The sequence below is a fragment of the Physeter macrocephalus genome, chromosome 10 (assembly GCF_002837175.3).
Source record: "Physeter macrocephalus isolate SW-GA chromosome 10, ASM283717v5, whole genome shotgun sequence".
In the NCBI taxonomy this organism is placed as follows: Eukaryota; Metazoa; Chordata; class Mammalia; order Artiodactyla; family Physeteridae; genus Physeter; species Physeter macrocephalus.
The window spans coordinates 46,458,539-46,480,265 of record NC_041223.1 but is presented as its reverse complement, the minus strand read 5'-3'; the positions used below and the strand labels follow the sequence as shown (position 1 = coordinate 46,480,265).

General features: G+C 35.3%; 1 long non-coding RNA gene across 2 annotated transcripts in view; it reads left to right on the top strand.

Annotated features, from left to right (window-relative positions):
* The window catches only part of LOC114487006 (uncharacterized), a 345,568-nt gene that overhangs the window by 279,244 nt on the left and 44,597 nt on the right, over positions 1-21,727 (top strand). For both annotated transcript variants that reach the window (XR_003681570.2, XR_008618368.1), the window contains one exon: positions 21,287-21,340. This is a non-coding gene — a long non-coding RNA (uncharacterized lncRNA). The remainder of the gene's footprint in view (positions 1-21,286; positions 21,341-21,727) is intronic.

The following is a 21,727-nucleotide window of genomic DNA, read 5'->3' as shown; positions in this document are numbered from 1 at the left end:
GGAACTATTTTGAATAGAATACAGATGCTTGGACATTTAGTGGGTGGAACATTTTATAGCCACATTATTCCATTATATATATCACCAGGGCACATTGGATCATACTTCTCATCCTGAGGCCTTTTTCTAATCATTTGCTATAATTTCAAATGTCTCATCTTTCTTTTAGCTTATTGCATGCAATGATGGGTATTGCTTTTCTAATTAGTAGGATTATTTACCATGGAAGATACGAAAACTGCCTTTCTTTTTATATCTTGAGAATATTGGGAAATGACTGTTATAGCAAGAGTCACATTTGCCTACTGACTCTATTAACCCTCTAATTTTTCCTACTTATTGAATCATTAAAATAATCACAATCCAGACAACTTGTATTTGTCTAGGCACAAGAGGGCTGTTTGCACATTATTGGATTAATATATAATATTAATATATATATTGGATTAATATATATATAAATATATAATTGGATTAATAATAAGATAATGCCTTTCAGCTATTTTTATTTGGGGATTCAATTTTATTAGGGAGAATGTAGGGAGAAACATATGGATCCATTTCACAAAGTGTCTTGGTTTTTTTTTTTTTTTTTTTTTTTTTGTGGTATGCGGGCCTCCCTCTGCTGTGGCCTCTCCCGTTGCGGAGCACAGGCTCCGGACGCGCAGGCTCAGCGGCCATGGCTCACGGGCCCAGCCGCTCCGCGGCACGTGGGATCCTCCCAGACCGGGGCGCGAACCCGGTTCCCCTGCATCGGCAGGCAGACGCGCAACCACTGCGCCACCAGGGAAGCCCCGTGTCTTGGTTTTTATTCATTTTAAAATCAGTGCAGTAGAGATAATTACAACTTTTTCGAGCACTGTGGTATTGTTTAAACTGTTATTAGAGGTTCATGATTCAATTTGTGCTCTTGCTATTTCCATCTATATGACTTAACTGAATTTATCATAGGTTTCAAGCAATGAAAATTAACATGAAGATCATCAAGTCTATCACATACCAAAATGTGTTTGCCAGGGTCTTACTACCCATATATTTTGACTACAGAGTCTATTTATGAACAATTTCTATTAACTTACTGTACTACTATACTGAGAAACACTCTTTGGGGAAAACAAATTTCGCTCAACTTTACTTCCATTTAAAATTGGCTGTAATATCAACTCTTTTATTTCTGTCACTAATATCAACTATTTTATTTTTGTCAGTAATATCACCATTCTTCTATTTCCAAGGTACAAATTTTTATGCTATTGTAGACACTAAGGCAGAAAGACTAGATCTTAAAATCAAACTCTGTCCATTGACTATATTTCCCAATTCCACTGAGTCTATTTTGCAGAATACACACACACAAATGTCATAAAAAGCATTATTTTTCTTTTGATAGAGGTGGGAAAAAATGATCACACAGTGCATTGTGCTAATTCCAGGAGTAAAATTACCTACCATTAGTTTTTGAGACTATTTATTAATAGAATTAGGGTGTATAGTATATCATCAAGAAACAACCAACATAAAAGATACTTAATATAAATAAGTTCCATACTGTCGGGCATGTCAGTTAAGAAACTGACACACATTATTATCAGTATTTATTCAATACTGCCTAGGGCAAAGAAACCTTAGCTAATAAATACAAAGAGAAGAGGTCACACAAAGCAGCCAGCCATTATTTTTTTTCTTTTTAAAGAATCAGTTTTATTTCTTTATTTATTTTTGGTTGTGTTGGGTCTAGGTTGCTGCGCGTGGGCTTTCTCTAGTTGGGCCGACGGGGGGCTACTCTTCGTTGAGGTGTGTGGGCTTCTCATTGCGGTGGCTTCTCTTGTTGCGGAGCACGGGCTCTAGGCACAGGGCATCAGTAGTTGTGACATGTGGGCTCAATAGTTGTGGCATACAGGCTTAGTTGCTCCGCGGCATGTGGGATCTTCCTGGACCAGGGCTCGAACCCGTGTCCCCTGCATTGGCAGGCGGATTCTTAACCACTGCAGCACCAGGGAAGTCCCCAGCCTCTCTATTTTGAAGTTTCAGTTGCTATCACCATTTCAATCAGACATGTCTGCTTTACTCCTATCCTTGCCAAATTCACATCTGACTATTAATTTATTTCCCATGTATGTTTTCAGATTTTGGACTGGAGCCCCAGAGCAAGGACAAATTTACATACTTTCTTCAGAGGGTTTCTCCTATTGTAGCTGAGTTTTGTTTTTGTTTTTCTTTTTCTTTTTCTGGAACTTACATTGATCACCTGATTTTGTTTTTCAGGGCCTGATCTCTCTTTGTCTTTAAATGTCAAAACTATGACCATATTCCAGAAGGTGATGATCTTAACAATATGCCCTTTAGGTTAAAATGAGGCTGTCCTCCAACTTCACCAAAGTTACTATATTACAGCAGTCATTTGAATTTTTTTCTTTTTACTTGAAACGGTCAAAGTCTTACGTACTACACATATTTCTCTTCCTCCCTAAAAAGAAAAAAAAAAATTAGAAACCAAAACAAACAGTGACAGAAAACCAACGAATTTATTGTCAGCTCATTCTTTTATTGGTTTCTATTATGGCATAGCAAATTACCCAAAACTTAGTTGCTTAAAAGAATAAATACTTATTGTCTCATATAATTTCCAAATGTTGGGAACCTGGGTGTGGCTTAGCTAGTTGGTTCTGGTTCAAAGTCACTCATGAAGTTTTAGTCAGGTTATGGGCAGGAGCTGTGGTCATCTGAATGCTTGACGGGGGTTGGAAAGTATGCTTCAAGAAGGGTCATTCATATGGCTATTGGATAGAGGTTTCTTTATCTAGCTGGCCTCCAAAGGGCTGCTTGTGACATGACAGCTAACTACTCTGAAAAAGAAAGCAAGGACAAATACGCAGTTATTTTATGATGTAGTCTCAGAAGTGATGTACTGTCACTTCTACTGTATTCTATTGATTAGAATACACTTAGAGAATCATTAAGTCTAGCTGACTCAAAGAGAGGGGAATTAGGCTCTACCTCTTGAAAGGAGGAATATTAAAGGATTTGTGGGCACATTTTAAAACCACTCTACCCTCTATTATCTGGAGTGCTACAACAGACCCCAGGCAAATCTCTCTGACTCTAAGATTTTCTTTCTTTAAATCCAGCTGGCAGAGAGTACCAAATTATCTTTCCTCATGTTACTTCACTGCTTAAGAACTTAAAGAAGTTTCATGTAACTCCTGCATCGAGTTGACTCCAGTGTCTAAGTTCTAATGTTGCTCATAACCTCCTTTTAAATTATAAAGACTAACTCATAATATGAGCTGAATCTTGTTATAAAATCTCATTTCACATTCCAAACATTCTAGACTTACAGATTGGACAATTTCCACAGTACACTGCCAAAATCAGACTCTCTGCCTTCTATCTTAATATCTATTCCCCTCCCTCCTTTTCCTTTAACCCACTCAGATCCTTTTACTTTTCCAGACCTAGCTCAAGTGCTATATCCTAAGACCACACTTGCCATTCTCTCACTGACCTCACTCCCCACTTTTCTGCTCTGAGACTACATTCTGTTACTGTAAGTACTACATGCTCTAGCACAGAACTATTCTCAAATTGTTTCAGCTATGGTTGTGTTGTTCCCTCCAGCCAGATCATAAGCTTCTCATAGAAAAGAACCATTTATCATCCTTTTCAGTTCCCACAGACCATTACAGAATTTGGAAAATATTGGAGGTTCTCAACAAATGTTTGTTCTCATATTTCTCTTGAATATGAGATTAAAGAGTGTTTTTGATATACTTTATGTAAAGTGCCTAACAATATAGGAACAAGAAAAAAAGAAAAAAAAACCTACCTTTTTTTCCTGTATATGTATTCCTTCTTTTTTTCTTTGCTTAATATAGGAATTCGTGATATCCAGCCAAAAGTTATCTTATGAATCCAGACAGTTTGAAATTGGAAAATAATTCATGGTAGCAAAAAATTCTGTTTGCAAGCATGAAATTCACAATATTAGAATTTATATTGATTATGATTATACCAAAATAACTTTTCAGCCTCACTTTTCTTAAAAATATGATTATTAGTATAAAGGAAATATAAGGAATATATTATTACTTCTATTTTCTCTGGATACTTTAAAATGTAGACAATTTGAATCGGCAGGCGGACGCGCAACCACTGCGCCACCAGGGAAGCCCAACAATTTGATCTTTAAAAGCATTAATTCTACCTAGATTAGTTTTTTCTCAGTTCAAAGAGAGTTCTTCTATGAAACATGTCTATTTCTCCAGAGTCTTTTTGAGAACTTTTGAAAAGTGTTACCTACCTGTAGTGTTATTTTTTTGGAAAAAAATTCAACTAAATACTGCATTTTATATTTTTACTTGTTACTTTTAAAATTGTTTAAATCTTTTTCCTCTATGTGAGTGGTAATTAGAGAGAGGAACATTTTTTGACATAATTTTGGTTTTTAAAAACTTTTTATAATGAAGCATTTTTAAAACCACTTTTGAGGTATGATTGACATAGAAAAAGCCATATGTATTTAATGTGTTACAACTAGATGAGTTTGGAGATAAGTATGCATTTGTGAAATCATCATCACAATCTATGCCACAAACATAGCCATCTCTTCCAAAAGCTTTCTCCTACCCTTTTTCTTTTATTATTATTATTATCACTTTGTGATAAGAACCCTTATCATAAGAGCTGATGAAACATTTAAAATGTAACAAAAAATGATGAGACGAGTATAATGAACCTCCATGTATCTATCGCTCAACCATTATCAATATTTTGCTAAATATTTTTTAGCCTCATATCTTCCCTACTCATTGAAGACATTATGATTATTCTTACAGTAGACTTCCATTGTTGACCCAAATGGTTTGCTGAGCTTTGGAATGTTGAAAAGATGGGTCTTCTCTCTCCTGCGTCTATATGAAATGGAATGTGAGAACCCATATCATCGTGCATTCACTTCGTTGCCTTCAGATGAGGAGTTTTGAATCCTGGAGAGGTTCAATTTCTAACTTCTTTGTGGTCAAATAACTGGTTTGCAAAGCTGGAAGGAGAGTCTAGATTTTCTGCCCTATTATCTTTGCTTCCTATTGCTCTGGTCAGGAGATTTAGAAAACTTCTCCAGCAGAATGTGGCTTTGGAAATAAATAGAAGAGACATCATTGGAGTCACTTTGCTACAGTTACCTAAGTTCCCCACCCCAGCTGTCCTTTAATCAGTAGTTTACAAAAGTTAAGACAATTATATGTCTTTTTCTCCTTTGTGTTTGTAGCCTGTTTTCTCTATTTGGTAACATTTTTCCAGTTGACTCTATTGGGTACTTTTTATACCATTATATAATTTCTAAATTATGATAATTATGCAGAACGATTTTAAGATTTTATACATATTAATTTTTTCTCAATTCTAATTCCATCAGCTCACATTTCTAGAATAACACCAAATAAGACAAGATCTTTCTCTTGCTCCTAATTTTACTTTTATTATTTGACCCTTAAAATGATGCTAAATTTATTTATACATTCATATATAAAATTGTGTCTATTCTTCATGTTTTATTAGGAGTTTTCATCTGGAATAAATATGAAGCTTTTATTAAATGCTTTTCAACATCCACGGAATTGATTATATGATTTAATATTTAAATTTAGTAAATTGTATTACTAGACTATTATCACTGCATTCCTGATATATAATCTGTTTTTCATTGTATATTGTTCATTTATTGCTTTGATTAAATAGCTTTGCTAATATTTATTTATGATGCTTACATTAATATTTGTAGATAAGTGGTTTTAAAAAAATGATTGTATTTGTTAAATATTTTGTTATTTTATTTAGCAAAAATTTATATATCACTGTGTACCAGGTATTGTTCTAAATGCTTTACAAATACCCTCATGATAGACCTATGAAGGAAATACCATTAGCAACCTCGTTTTGCAAATTATAATATGGAGGCATAAAGAGGTTAGGAAACTCTAGTAAAGCTAGTTGAAGATAGGTTTTGAACCCAGGCAGTTCACAGGTGAAACAAGAAACAGAGATTTTCTCCTTTCTTTCCACATACATTTGAAAGACTTAATCTGTACAATTGCTTGATATATGTTTGGAAATAATAATTCATTAAAATATTCATTAAGGCAATGAACATATTTATATTTTCACAGAAAAAAATCTATTTAACTCTGATTTTCAATTTTTTTGTATACATATAAACAAATCCTACAATTACTTTAATTCCCTTTGGCTTTGGTTATTTCCACATTCTCATTTTTGTCTATTTTGCTTGAGCTTTATTTTATTTTATTTTTTTTGAGAAGGTAGCTAATAATTTACCTAGCATGTAATTTCTCTGCAAAGAACTGGCTTTTGATTTACTTAGTAGTCTGCTCTTTTCTTTTGGTAAATTCATTAATTTCCTGCAGTAAAATCTTAGTTTATCCTTGAAGAAAGTCTAGAGGTCCTGGTTCTTCTCCTGGTCCCCTTTAGTTTTATTTATTTATTTTTTCTTCTGTCTCTTCAGTTTAGGACAGCTTTTCACAACCTCCTCCTCTGCTAAGAGAATAAGCTGGTCAAATAAGATTGTAGCGGTAGGATATATATTGATCATATGATACAAGGGAGCTATTGGGAATAAATTGACTATTTTGTGTGAAGGGGTGTATTGAAGACAGGAGTGCACCAGAGAAAAATACCCACATCAGTTTAGAAAGTAGCCAAGACCACTGTTTCTGGGATCAGACAGATTAATACTTGAATCCCAGCTCTGTCATTTACTAGTTGTATGATTTTGGACACATTACTTAAATTTTTTAAGTCTCTGTTTTCTCATATGTGAAGAGGGTATAACAACTATCTCATGAAGTTAAAAGAAGGTGAATATGATAGATCCACCATTATACTGAAGCTATGTACTGCATCAACTGGGAGCTGTATTTAGAATTTTACAATCATAAAACTATATTAGGATGATGAGTATTATAATTTTGCCCTCTAGATTCATTATCACTTTTCTCCACTTGCTCTGTGCTTCAAGAGGCTGGCATTAGTGGGCCACATAAACAAATTCTCTTGTCCTTTGGCTTTCAGTCAGCTTAGGGCAAAGAGAGAATCCAAGAGGGAAATTTCAGGGTGGAGAAAGCTTAGGTGTGGGGTATTTATTCCCCTGGATGCCTCTCTCTCTCTTTCTCTTACTATATAAAAAAGAAACTTTATCATTTATAACCCTAAAGGAACGAGAAGAAGGAACAAGAAACTAGAGAGAGTAAACCGTCATGGAGATAGATAGAGAGATACAGAGATAGATAGATAGATGATAGATAGAGGTGTTGATATAGATAAGTCTGTATATCTCTTTGTCTACATCTGTCTGTCCATTCATCCATCCATATATCTCTCTATATCTGTCCATCTAGATTTTTTATTTAAGGAATTGCTCACATGATTGTGGGAACTGGCAAGTCCAAAATCTTCAGAGCAGGTCAGCAGCAGGCTGGAGACCCAAGGAAGAGTTGATATTGCAGTCTTGAGTCTGAAGGAAATCTGGAGCAGAATCCTTTAGGTCCTTCACTATTTCCTATTGACAGGAATGACTACATAATTTGTGGGGCCCAGTGCAGTTGAAAATATGGGGGCCTTTGTTAAAAAAATATTAAGAATTTCAAGATGACAACAGTAGAACATTACACCAGACACAGGGCACTTAAGTGTGAGGACCTATGCAGCACTAGAGATGGCACACCCCTGAAGCCAGCCCTGCCTGTCCATTTCCCTGAAACCTACCCACACACATAAACATCTCCTTATCAAACTTTTCTCAATTAACCTATATAAGTGTGTCAGATGTTTCCTGCCAGGACCCTGTTGCGTGCAATCAGAATGAAACCAAATACTAGGATTTGAGTGTCAAAGCTCAGTGATTCTAGAATTTGTTTATTCATCCAATATTTTTGGTGAATTTCATTTTTGGAAGAGTGTACTGGCTGTGAAACATATTGAAAAGATTATAGACCCTAATTTATGTAGCCTGGAAACATTCACATGAAGAAAGGAGGATTTACACCAACTGATTTTTATAGAAAATGAACATACATTTATTTTATACTTATTTGTAACCTAAAAATATTATTTCATCAACCAAATATTCACACGTGAAATTAGAGTACTTATTAATACTTTAAACAAAGTTTTCCATTTGAACTCCATTCCCTCATGAGCATTGCTTCTTGTGAGTATGATGCTTGTTTGTATTTTTCACCATTCAGTAACCAGAATTCTAGCAATATATGAGTCTTCTGTGTTGGTTGTTTTAGGTGATGAAGTGATAAAGATATTTGGCAACATGTTTATTTGTCCTAGTCTAGTCTAAATAATCTGGCAATGGTATATATATATATATATAATCTGGCAATCAATGGTATATATAAAATACAACTTTCAGAGTTATGATATCAAAAAGAGGAAGGGTTATTGAGGGGTTTCTAGTAGTGCACTGGGAACATGGCACACCTGGGGATCATCCACATCTCTGAAGGACCAGGCATTCAGAAATTCCCTTCTTAAAACCTCTGGGTTAATTTTGGTAGGGCATACTTCTTGGAAGTTCTGAAAAGGAGATTTTTATCTTGTTTCCACTTGATGACATAGAAATGTTTATTGTATCTTTTTTTCTCTCTCTCTTGTATTTATTTGCTATAGAAAACATTATATTTTAACTTACTTTAATAAAAAACTTGTTAATTGATTTTCTATATTAATCTAAAGTAAACTGTATTTTAAAATAACTTAATAGGGCAATATTTTATTAGGGCATTGTGTTCATTATTGATTATGATAATATATCAGTATTTAAGAGTACAGAACTATTTTAATGAAATAGAAGAAAATTACGTAAACAACATTTTTTCTTAATGTACAATTTTAAGAAATAGGAAATAATTTATTCACATTAGGAATGGCCAGTTCTGATGTTTATATAGTATGGAAAGTGTTGATTACTGAAAAGCACAGAGAGAGAGAATAAATTGTCTATCAAGCATATTAAACACTTTTCCACACTTTTCCTTTGTTGGAATAAAATTGAGTCTCATTTGTCAAGAAGCCATGATTGGATGAGTGAGTAAATGCCACTTACCTGAGTCTCCTTGATTACAGTTTGGTTCTGATAGCAGGCTGAAGGAGGAAAGACTAAACATACACTGGAGAACATGCCAGCCATCACATAAGTGGTCATATCTTTGCATTTGTAATTTGTCCCCAAGATATGATAGGAAATTTGCAGTCCAAAAAGTCATTCCTTTCTAGTAACTTGGATGTCCCCTCCTGCACTCATTATGCATAATGGTAATTTTTGTACTAATAGTGTCTACTACAGTATTCTTACAGATAGAAATGAAGGCAGGTTGGCAAAAAGGTAATGCACATTGATGGGTTCTTGTCAAAAGAGATGATAAACCCAAAGTTTCTGGCTGCCACTCGTATGATTAGAACGACACACTAGGCTTCCAGGATCACATCCAGAAATTCGTTTTCAAGCCTGGCTGCTCTGCATTCATTAAAGTATAAACTTTGACAAGCACCTTTGAGCACATTCTTTCTTGGACATGGGAGACAAAGCAAGAAGGAAAAAAATCTATTTCAGGATTGAAAATGTATTCTCTTCTCGGGTACTTCCATATGATATTTAGCTTTTTAAAGCCTAATCTACTTGTTCAATGAATTTCTGACAATTCTGTGGTTCTCACACTGCACGTTACCCCCGTGTAATCTTGAAACCATTTATTTACAAATTTTGGACCTCCATATTGGGCAGATTTCAGCCATGCCAGAATGAGACACTGATTGGAATGAATTGATGGCAATTCTTTCCTGCTGAGTGCCTATAAGAGTGGAAGCTTAAAACACACTATATTCAAAATCCAGTGGGGTATGAGTTTCCTCTGAAGCTGCTGGTGCAGGTGGACTTTCCCTGGTCCATCTGTTCTGGATAGACTCTGTCATGACTGCTCTTCTTTCAGCCCATCTTGTCTGTCTTTCATTGACACATAAAGATTCCTGCTATTTGGTCATTTTGCTGCTTGTTTCATTTCTTCTTTTCTCTAATATTCCCTAATTGAAATATCCACTTTACTAAGAGAATTTAGTTATGTGTTTAATATACTTTAAAAATCCCAGCATCGGGCTTCCCTGGTGGTGCAGTGGTTGGGAGTCCGCCTGCCGATGCAGGGGACGCGGGTTCGTGCCCCGGTCCGGGGCCCGTGAGCCATGGCCGCTGAGCCTGCACGTCCGGAGCCTGTGCTCCGCAACGGGAAAGGCCACAGCGGTGAGAGGCCCGCGTACCTCAAAAAAAAAAAAAAAAAAAAAAATCCCAGCATCTATTATAAATAAGTTCTTCCCATTAAAAGAAAAATAAACTAGCATAGCAAGGCCTTCCCTCCCAGCATTTACAGTCTCATTTAGTAGGTCTTAATTATATAAAATCACTTCACTTGAAAGTTTTTTTGGTATATTTAGTCTTAATTTTAGAAGACTGGGTGATATTCTAATATTAATCCCTGGAACAATCAGACAAAGCTGAAAAAAGGCCAAATCATACCGTATAAGTAACATATCTTATAAATGCATATCTTACATATCTTGTACTTCTTTTAGAGTGATCAAAGTTAGGCCAACAAGTGTTGCAAGAATCAAAATATATTCATAATTAAAACTGGCCTATATTAACTGCAGAAACTTCCTCTTAACGTCTGGCCAAGTTTGACTATATCTGTTGAACATTTCCTTTGAGACATAACTTATTCTTTGATGTGCAGAGATGACAAATACTCCAATAAAATAAGGATTTTAATTAGCACCACATAGGTTGACTACTCCCTCACTATTTTGCCAGTCTTGAACTATAACTGTTCATTATTTTTCTTCACTCTTGTTATTTTACTTTTTACTAGCTCAGCTGATTCATCTTATGTTGTTCTACCTTCAGTGTAAAGAGACAATTGATTCTATGAGGCAACAAATAACGTCCAATGTATTCATGCTTTTGTAAGATCATAAGCGTGTCACATAGCAAAGGCTCTGCTGTGACCTAGAAAACTATGCTTCCTTTATATAGGGCTTTTTGAGGAGACATATGTTGTCCAGAGGCTTTGCTTTTTAGCTCTTGACCTGTGAACTTACCAGTAACAGAACATTTTTTGTTTGTCTTTATGCCTGAGAAATGTAGAATGGGTGCTTACAAACATGAATTATGAAAAAATAATTAATAGAAAAGCATCTGCCAGAAAGAATGATAAAGGAAGGGTCTTCTCTGGTATGTTCTTATCTATAGTAGATATGGAACATATCTTTTAAAAAGATGTGACTTAAAGATCCCAAACTGGTCCATAATTTCTTATCCACAACTCTTGAAGCCAGATGGATTTTGAAATTCAGTATATTTTGGATTTTAGGATACAGTATTTTATATATAGCATTTAAAATGTAGAATTTTAGAATACAGAAAAAATGATAGATAACACAGTGGTTGCTCTTTTAAGCCCCTAAGTTTAGGTATAATGTTGTTTCTCTGCAAGAAACAACCATTTATATATCTAACCATTATGTATCTATCTTTATGTTTAGAAAGATAATGTATTAAACAGGACATTCTGAGTCCCTATTTCTCCTTCACAGAACTAGAGCCTGGAAGATGGATGGAGGAGGCAAAATTCTTTCATTTAATTGCTACTGTAGTGATCTTCTTCCGGCTAATTAGCATCAAAGTCCCTCAGAAGTCTTCACATGGGAATATCTACTGTGTCCCGGTGTGTTCCCAACTTCTTTCTGTGAGAAATAATCCTTCCTGTAACATGTTTTATAATCGGGGTCTTTGCCTGGCAAGCAGCTCAAGTTCCATATTTTGTAGCATCCACTTGAACTGTGTGGGGATCTCGCCTACTGTTGTCTTGCCAAAGAGTAGGAATTCAGACAGATCAACAGCTGTTCTCTTTATTCTTCTTGCCATCTCTGCAGCTTCTTTGATTTTGCTTAGATGGGCACAAAACAGAGAGAAGCAAATACAGTGTGTAAATATATATCCAACTGAAAAATGAGATCCCATTCTCCTCTTCTTTGCCAGCACCTGTGTTCTCTGGGAGTGGTTCTTTTGCTTGATTTAAGTAAGGATAGGAGGAAGTCACATCACTGAACCCCTGAGCAGACAGATCTGAAACACTGAACAACCACTCGAGTCATCTTTCCCAAGCTGGGCTAGGGTAGTGGTGATGTTGTGTGGTGGTGATGTTTGCTCACTAGCAAAACTGTTCTCTCACTCTGAGCAAGTCCTAAAAATGTGTCTGGTAATACTTTTATACAGGAGTCCTTAGCATTTATGGTCCTTAGCTTTGGGGATTCAAGAATATTTTTGAGACCAAAAGAAAATTCCCATTCCTTCTTCTGTTAGTCATGACTTTTCAAATGTGTCATATTTGCTTATTTTTTTCTGATAACAAAACAAATCATTATTGGATAAAACTTTAGAAAATATAGAAAAACGTATAAGAGCAGAAAAAGAAAACCTCGCTGGCACCTCTCGCATTCGGAGACAATCATTTTAATTATAATATTTAAATTTCTTTCCATCTCCCTTCCGTGTTTATGCAGCTTAAATCACCTCTATCAATATATTTTTGAATTCTTTTATACTTACCATTACATCATAAATTTTTCCTATGCATACCTTTTTAGACATGTTTATAGTAAATAGTTACCTTCTTATGATATAGGAGAAAGTGCATTAACCAAACATTTTTATTAATCATTTATGCAATTCAGATTTATCTGAATACCTATAGCAAAAAATTATTCTAAGTTTGCTCCTAGTTGGACAGAAACAATTCTTTTATGTGCATTAATTCTGTGGTAAGGGCATAAGGAACTGTGCCTGTTTTGTTACAATAATAATCACAATATTTATTGCCTGTCAGGTGCTACTTAGACTATAAACATAGAGGCATAGCCCCAGTAGGATGGTTATTTAGCCAATATAACACAAGCTGAAAGCTGATAAATAGTCAGTAGTTTGGTAGTTTGGTAGGAAGCAGTGAGAAAATGTCAATATTCTCAATTTCTTCTTTGGGGAAAATATCTAGAGAATTTGGGAAGAGCCGAGTTTAGGGACTAATACAGATTATAAGAATAGAGAGTAAAAGCTCCTTGGTAATAACTGTTTCAGTTTTAGAAGGAAACAGATCAAGAGAAATAGAGTTCTAGTAGTGACTAATTATGTATTAATTTATCCACTCTTCATTTAGCAGTGGGAAGATAGCTTCTGGTCTCAGAGTTGTAATATTGTTGGGAAGAATGACAAAAAAATTGTAACATGTAATGCTGTCTTAAAATGTGAGGTGATTTTTTTAATAAATATGGTAACTGACTGACTGCTATGTGCCAGGCAATATGCCCCATATACTGTACAAACCATGTGTGCTCCTGAAATTGAGAAAGCTGTGATTATTGAGGAATGGAATGGTCAGAGAAGGTTCAGAGAGGAAGCTGCATTGGATCTGGATGAGTAAGAGAAGTTCAACAGATGTGGGCATAAGCAGTCGGCATGGACACATCATTGAGAAAGACAAGGTAGTACGAAACACGTGACACTGAGTACATCCTTGTCAGCTGTCAGCTCTTGTAGGAAAATGGCAGGACCAGGACTGGAATGGAGGTTTAGTGGACTTTGTTGTACTTGCTCCCCATAACACCCACTTCCCCTTCCTCAGGTAACAGGACCTGATTTGGTCCTGAAGGAAGAAGAGTTGCTAGAGTTGCTAAGTGGAGAGGGTCTCTGGGAGGGGTGGAAGGCAGGGATAAAGGTAGGGAGGAATGGAACGGGAACGAAGTGAGAAGGTATTAAAGAGGGAGTCAAGATGGTAAAGAAGCTGCTGACCAATTATATTAAGCCAACTAATATACTAGGGCTTGGCTACTTAAAATTAGGAAGATGCAATGAAAATAAACATATAAAAATATACTAAAAATCAGTATGTCACCACAGAAGTTGATAGGAGAAAACAGTTTTTATCTGATCCTGTGCATCCTGGGCAATGATCCAGTGGTGCTCTTACGGCTGTCTGATCTTCCTTTACAGCTGTCAACTCCGCAAAGCCTTCAAAGCCCAAGCAACAATTCCCAAGAGACTTACAACTTTGGGAGAATTGCTTGACTTGTCTCAGAGGAAACAGGAGATGGATAGAATAGTAACTGGACTGTATGCCTTCTGTTGGAAGAATGTTAAATGTGTCCTTTGAGCTTATCTCCTAAGCACTCCTGCAAGGCTGAGTCCCCTGCTTCTTGCCCTAGGCAGGAGATGGCCTGGTAGGGAGTCAGCCCTGAGCGCCAAAAGACTGTGATAAAATTCATCTTTTGATGCCTTCCTTTTCTTTAACTGGTAACTGCTACATGATTATGGTAAGGTAGTTGTGCATCTTGTAATCTCTCCCTTATCTGCCTATCAATAAGGGAATATGAGAAGTACATAGTTGTCACCCTGGGTTTGTATAGATAGATATTCATCTAAGGCTTTTGTTCTCAACCAGGCACAATTTTGTTCCCCAGGGGACCTTTAACTGTGTCTAGAGACACTACTGGGTAAGACAGGAGGGATGCAGCTAAACTTCCTGCAATGCATAGAACAACTCCTCACGAAAAGGAATCATCTGGCCCCAAATGTCAACAGCACTGAGGTTGAGAAATGCTGGTCTAGGGCTGGACATAGAGCTGATATTTTGAGACTGTGAACAATGCAGTCTCACAAGGTCACACACTCAGGAGGGGCTTAAGGTTTAATACCTGTGGTCACTATCTCAAAAATCTCAATAATTATATTTTGGAATTTGCATTCTGTACATGGAGTCCCATGGGACAATGAAGCACTGGTGCTGGGGACTTAGATTCCCAGCTCATGCAGGGTTGCGGCTCCCATACCTCCCATCCCCTTGTGGCAGCTTCTCAGCCGCCTGCTCACTGCTCCTTCCCAGGGACCACTGCCACCCTCACCCTGCACTCCTGGAGCAGGCTGGGTACAGACATGGAGAGGGCAGTGGTTGGGCACATGTGTCCAGTGTGCTAAATCACCAGCTGGGTCCCATGCTCCTGTGAAGGTCTTCTCTTGCGGGGAGTATCCTTATGGTGGAAGAAGTTCAACTTTAAATAGCAAATAAAAAACCAAGGCAACTTGAGAGAGAGAGAGAGTAGAAAAAAGGAAATAACTTTGTGTTTTGGTGTTTGAACAGGGGGCCTCACATGTTCATTTTGCACTAAGCCCAGAGAATTATGTAGCTGGTTCTGGCTAGGCACAAACTGTTTTGAGGTTCTCGATTATTAAGGTTCTCCTCAATAAAGAGTTAGTTCTCAGATCTGATGCTCTTTTTGGAGATCCTAGATAGTCCGAGCTATATTCTTTGAAAACTGTCTGTGGGCATCTCTGTGGGCTGTCTGTTAATGTTTTAGGAGGGTCTTGTTTAGGAGGGTACTGTTTTAATTCCTAGAAGTTTGGTGCAGATAACACCGTCTCCTGAAACAAAAGTCAATAACTGACTTTTGAGTCACTTTTTCTTAAATCGGGGTACATTTTTAAAGTGTGTTTTGTTCTCCTTTTATTTCTCCATTTGAAAGAGTATGGGGAAAAAAATCCCCACATTTCACAGTACCTAAAAGTATCTCAATGTTAGTGTTTTTTTCAGAATCAGAAAGGTACTTAATATCTAAATTTTGTTGCTGAAAATGTATAACAGTGATAATTTAATGTAGTGATCTCTCTTGCCATTTTTTAATGTGTATGTTTGATTGGTTTTGTTTACTTCTGGTTTGTTTTCTGTTGCTTGTTTTACCATAAAATTTTGTTTAGGAAGCTGATATAATTAAATTTTTTTTTTGATTGTGTGGAAAGATGAGTGAAAAATAGGAATCATTTAGATCACTAAAAATAACTTAAAATTTTAAAAATAATGTGCTATAGAAAAGTATTACTTTGCTTTTCATAAGAAACTTTCATTTCTGGGAGTTTTTAGTCCCCCGGGAGGGGGACAGGGTGGGAATTCAACTGCTCTGCACAGAATTGGGTTAATGTTTTCATAAGCTAGATACATTACTGGTGAAATTGGTAATTGGAGCTTGTTTTCTATGGGAGTGACAGCTCATCTTTGGTATCCAGGGAGGATTGTCAAAATCTGTGTGATATGTGTCTATATTATAAGGATTTTAAAGCCTCAAAACCATACATCTTTGTCTTTAAGCAATTTTCTGCACGTCCAGTGGAATGTTCGGATGTGGGTTAGAGACAGTGAGATCTGATTTAAGCTCGTGAGGTTTCAGTAAAAGCTCTAGAAGCTCATTATCCTCTCTGATGTGTTGCGGTTTATATCACTATCTGGCTAAGTAAAATTGAAGCCACTATATAAGTGTCATTTCTCCCAAACCTATATAAGTGCCTTTATCCTAACTGAAGATTCAAACTAATTTGAGGAATTGTTTGAATCTTCTGGAAGAAAAAAAATACATCTTCAAGAAGCTCTAGCTTGTCATAAAAAAAAAAAGTAGATATCAAACTTCTATTCCAAATGGATTACTGCTGCTATAATTAAATGTTCTTTATTATGAATGTTAAATTCATTGTGAGAAAATAAGAGTGATTGCTTCCCAGAAGAGGATAAGCTTTAAAAGATTTTGCAGTTTTGAGGTAATGTTCTATTATTATAACATAGGAAGCCAGAGTGGAAAGCCCTTTGTAGACATTAGATGTTAGATGTAGATGTTAGATTTGTAGAGTTTGATATTTGGTGTCCACTTCTGCCTACAGATAAAATACACCATCCATGTTTATTTTTAAGGTTTAGCTTTTCATAGTGGGTCCACTTGCCTGGTTAGGAAGACGGATGGTAACCCAAGGTCATACACGCTGATTAGGTGACAGACTGTATTCTGAACAGTATCTAGGGCCATGGCCTGCAGAATTTTCCATTGTTGGCAGTAGCTTTTGCCTTTGCAATATGGACAGTGTAATAGTTTTCCACAAATTAAACTGCTCCGTCTTCAGCTGTTGCAGGCCAGTAGGTTCTGTTGACCCTGGGCACTTTCAGATAATCAGCATCTGTGTAATGAAACTTTTCAAGCTCTGTTTCCTTTCCTACTTTTCTTTCATTTGGTTGAAAACTGCCTTGTGTCTTCATGGTTGGGGCTGTAGATTCTCAGCCAGAAAGGGCATCATTCTTTTTTAATAGAATGGATAAAAATCTATGTTATTCTTATTTATCTTATCAAGCTAATTATTTGGAAAATGCTCTCCTCCAGTACTTATTCAGGAGAAAATATTGCAGGGAGAATATCCTAACACGTATTTTTAATTTGGGTTTAGATGTTTAGTAAATGAGGATATTATTCAGCTTTATGGATGGCTCCTAGGAGAAGGTCTGTAAGAAACTGGATGAGCTTGGTTTTGGGAATCAGACAGATTTACAAGGCAATATTCAAATCTTGAATATAGGAAAAAAATAAAAATCTTGGAGAATTAGGTAAGTTTTGAAAATCAAAATATACTCAGATTACTATTCTAATGATTCTTTAATCAGCTAATGAGTATATTCATACTTATTTCTAAATTATCCCATTTTCAATGGCAGTCTTTTATGGTCTTTTATCTCCTTCCAAATTCTTTCAAATACTCCAGCTGCAGTTTTCGTTTTTCAAACTATACTTTCCATCTGTAATGTCTGAAATGTATTTCTTTACCTATTTAAGACCTTTAAAACCTTGAATAAGTGACCTCTTAAATGAAGATCTTAACAATAAGACATCTCAACATAATAGTGGGAAGCAGCCGCATGGCACAGGGAGATCAGCTAGGTGGTTTGCGACCACCTATAGGGGTGGGATAGGGAGGGTGGGAGGGAGGGAGACGCAAGAGGGAAGAGATATGGGAACATATGTATATGTATAACTGATTCACTTTGTTGTAAAGTAGAAACTAACACACCATTGTAAAGCAATTATACTCCAATAAAGATGTTAAAAAAAAAAAAAAAGAGAGGCCATGAACCTAGAAGTATACTTAACTCAACCCTTGGCAGCTGAAATTAAAAAAAAAATTTTAACTTTAAAAAAAAAAAAGAATCAATTATTTATAAGGTTCTAAATATTAATTTAAATCTGCTGTATTTGTTGTAAATATTTTAATTTCAGTTTCCTCTATTTTTTGAAATTGTTTAAGTAATATCTGACATGGAAAAGTTTTTTTTTTATTTTAAATAATAATATCTTTCAAGTTTTACCATTGTCATATTGTCATAGATTTTATGAAATCTATGGGTCCAATAAATATTGATCTATATTTTCTTTCAAGATTTATTAAACTTTTTGTTTTTATATTTATCTTTTTATTATAATAGCCTGAAATTCATTTTAGTGTAATACATGAAGATAGAATTTGATTTTTGCCCTTAGAATAAAAACAGTTATATACATTTGAATAACATTTTATTCTTCTTCTTGATAAAACTGTGAGGGGATGAAATATAACTAAATAAGAGATGACTTAAAACAAAAACCATGGTCAAAAAACTAGTGGTAAACAATGAACCCATTTAACTACTAAAACTAAAATAAATCTGATAAATTTGGTTATGGAATAGACTTTATGTTATACAGCCTGAAAATATTGATATATGCATATATACTATATGCACTATAAATATATTATGTACATATATGTATATATATTTGTAGTTAGAAGGGCAAAAAGGAAAATGTGGGAGAAATATAAACATGCTGATTTTAGCTTTTACCCCTGAAATTTGAAATATATACTTTAAATACAATATGATATAGAAATATAAGAATATTCAAATATACAAAGAGACTAATCAAAAAATACTGAGTAGTAAAAATTATGAGAGATTGGAAATGAGAATATTTTAATTTCATCATTGCTAACAGTAAGGATTTAACAGACACTCTCAACAATTAAAGAATTGGGCATCATAAAGTGTTATATTTGTAAGATTAGGCTTTAGGACAAAATGTAAACACCATAAAACTATCATAAGGAATACCAAGATGCAACAAGATGAAGAAAATACAGACCACAAATTGAAAGATTGTGTACAATGTGATAGAAGTAAAACCAGACATATCTGTCATTTAGTAAACTCTAATGTGTTAAATGCACTTCTAAAAAGAAAAAGATATTGTTTGACAAAACAAAATAAATCCTTTGTATATTCAAGATATACTTAAAATTATTTAAAAATCTGAATGTTTGTCTATGGACAAAGGAATACCATGTATTATACTTTGAATGTGCTGCTGGATTTATTTGTTAGTAATTTAATTAGGATTTTTGAATTTGTATTTAATTATGTTACACTTTATTAATTTGCCATAATTGTAGGTAAAGTATATCTATCAGCAATTTTATAGAGTTCAACCCAATATAATTGAGATTGTATTATAGTTAATCTCTGCGTTTATTAAGTTTGTCAAGCTTTTGAGTTGAGTTTGGGCTAGTTTTGTAAACAAGGATTTTTTTATGCTTTTGAACAGTATCAGTAGGAAAGGAATTATTTATAATCACATTCTTAGAGATTATGCAAATAAGTCAGGGCCAGATGTTATTTTTGGAGGCAGATCTTTAAAATTTTTTTCTAAAATTTTACATGTTCATTACTCTACAACTATTTAAGTTTTCTATCAATTCTTTAGTCAATTTGGACTTTTTATAGTTTCTCTGGTATTTATCCATTTCATAGAGGTTTTTCAAAGTTACTATCACAGTTATATATATAGCATTCTCATACCTTTGAAAATATCTGCCAAGTCTATACATATATAGTCATTTATATATTCTGGATATCATTTATTCCATTTTCTCTCCATTTTTCTTAACTATATTTGCCAAAATTGGTATATTATGTAATTTTTATAGAACTTGGTCTTGGATATAATTATTGATAAAATGTTCTCTAATTTACTTATTGCTGATTTGATCTCCTAATTATTTCTGATTTTATTTTTGTTTTATTGTTTTCTTTCTAGTTTACATTGAATGTTCAGTTGATTTATTTTTTATTCTCCATTAATTTAAATATTTAAAACTATAAATTTGGGCTTCCCTGGTGGAGCAGTGGTTGAGAGTCGGCCTGCCGATGCAGGGGACACGGGTTCGTGCCGCGGTCCGGGAGGATCCCACATGCCGCGGAGCGGCTGGGCCCAGCCCGTGAGCCATGGCCGCTGAGCCTGTGCGTCCGGAGCCTGTGCTCCGCAACGGGAGAAGCCACGGCAGTGAGAGGCCCGCGTACCGCAAAAACAAAACAAAACAAAAAAACCTATAAATTTGCTTTCACTACATCTCATAGATGTAGTGGAGTTGTTTCAAGGAGTATGATTTTTCCCCTTCCCGTTCAGTATTAAAAATAAAGTTTTATCATCAACTGCTAGTTTTAATACATTTAATTCAAATAACATGGTCTACAAAATCGATTTTTTTGTGCTTACTGATGTTTCATGTATTGTCTGAAAGCTGATTTTTTTTTTTTTAAAATTAGCAGTCAGTGGCCACTAGCAAAGAAAGTATGTTTACTTTTTATAGGTAACAAAACTTACAATATAAACCTTTCAATTAAACTTGTTAAATATATCAATAATATTTCTATGTCTTCACTTTTTTCATCTAGCTCTCTGATAATGCTTTTTTGTTCATCTCTCTTCTTTTTATCACCTAACACTGTGTATGCTCCTACTAAACAATTGATGAACAAAAATAGTATTTTCCTGACCTGAGGCTAAGCAGAAAGAGGGTAGAGCTCTGTGGATCTCCCTTCAGACTTCCAGCTTAGGTAGTTTATTTGCCATGTCTACTAAATGGCAACACCAGTACCATGTGGAATCTACTACTTCTCTAAGGGGCTTGAAATTGTCTACAGCTGTATTTTGGAAATGAGAGAAATATTCATGGAGCATGTACATGAAAAAACAGAACAGGATTTTCAATATACATTTGAGGGGGAAAAAAAGGTTGCTATTAAACCTGTTTGTTTTCTGAACCTGGAATTTGACACCTGGAGAAATGTGGAGGGTGCAGGGGGAGTGAAAGGGGTGATAATTCAGATGCTGTGGAGTACTACCTGACTATTTATCAATATTGCTTTCTTTTCCTCCTAACCTGGAAGAAGTTTATATTTTATTTTCTTTCCTGATGGGGACTTCCCAGGTGTAATTTCTTTCTCTTCGTTAGGTGACATTTGCCCTTCTCTTTCTCCCACAGTAGAAAGGCTGCAGGAGTGAGGACCACTAGATTACTGAAAGAGCAGAATGGATGGTGAGTTATTTATAAAATATATATCTCCCTTACATTGATTTTTAATTTTTAAGATCAAACTAATGACAAGGCAAGGAAACCCTTATTATCATTACCAGACAAAATGTAAATGTTATTATCTCTGGCAGTGTCAAAACAAAATTACAGTGGTCAGAGACTGATCCGAAAAAGGAGGCAGGGATGATGCAAGTTAATGCTTCTTTTAATAAAGCTGGGGTCAAAAGATTCTGCCTGTGTTTGATGTGACATGTAATGAAGATATAAGTCCATCATTTGTGGCTGCACAGATCAGTAGAGAAATTAGAAAAGTGATATAATTTTTTTATTTTTTTTTTTTTTTTTTTGCGGTGCGCGGGCTTCCCCCTGCCGCGGCCCCTCCCGTGGCGG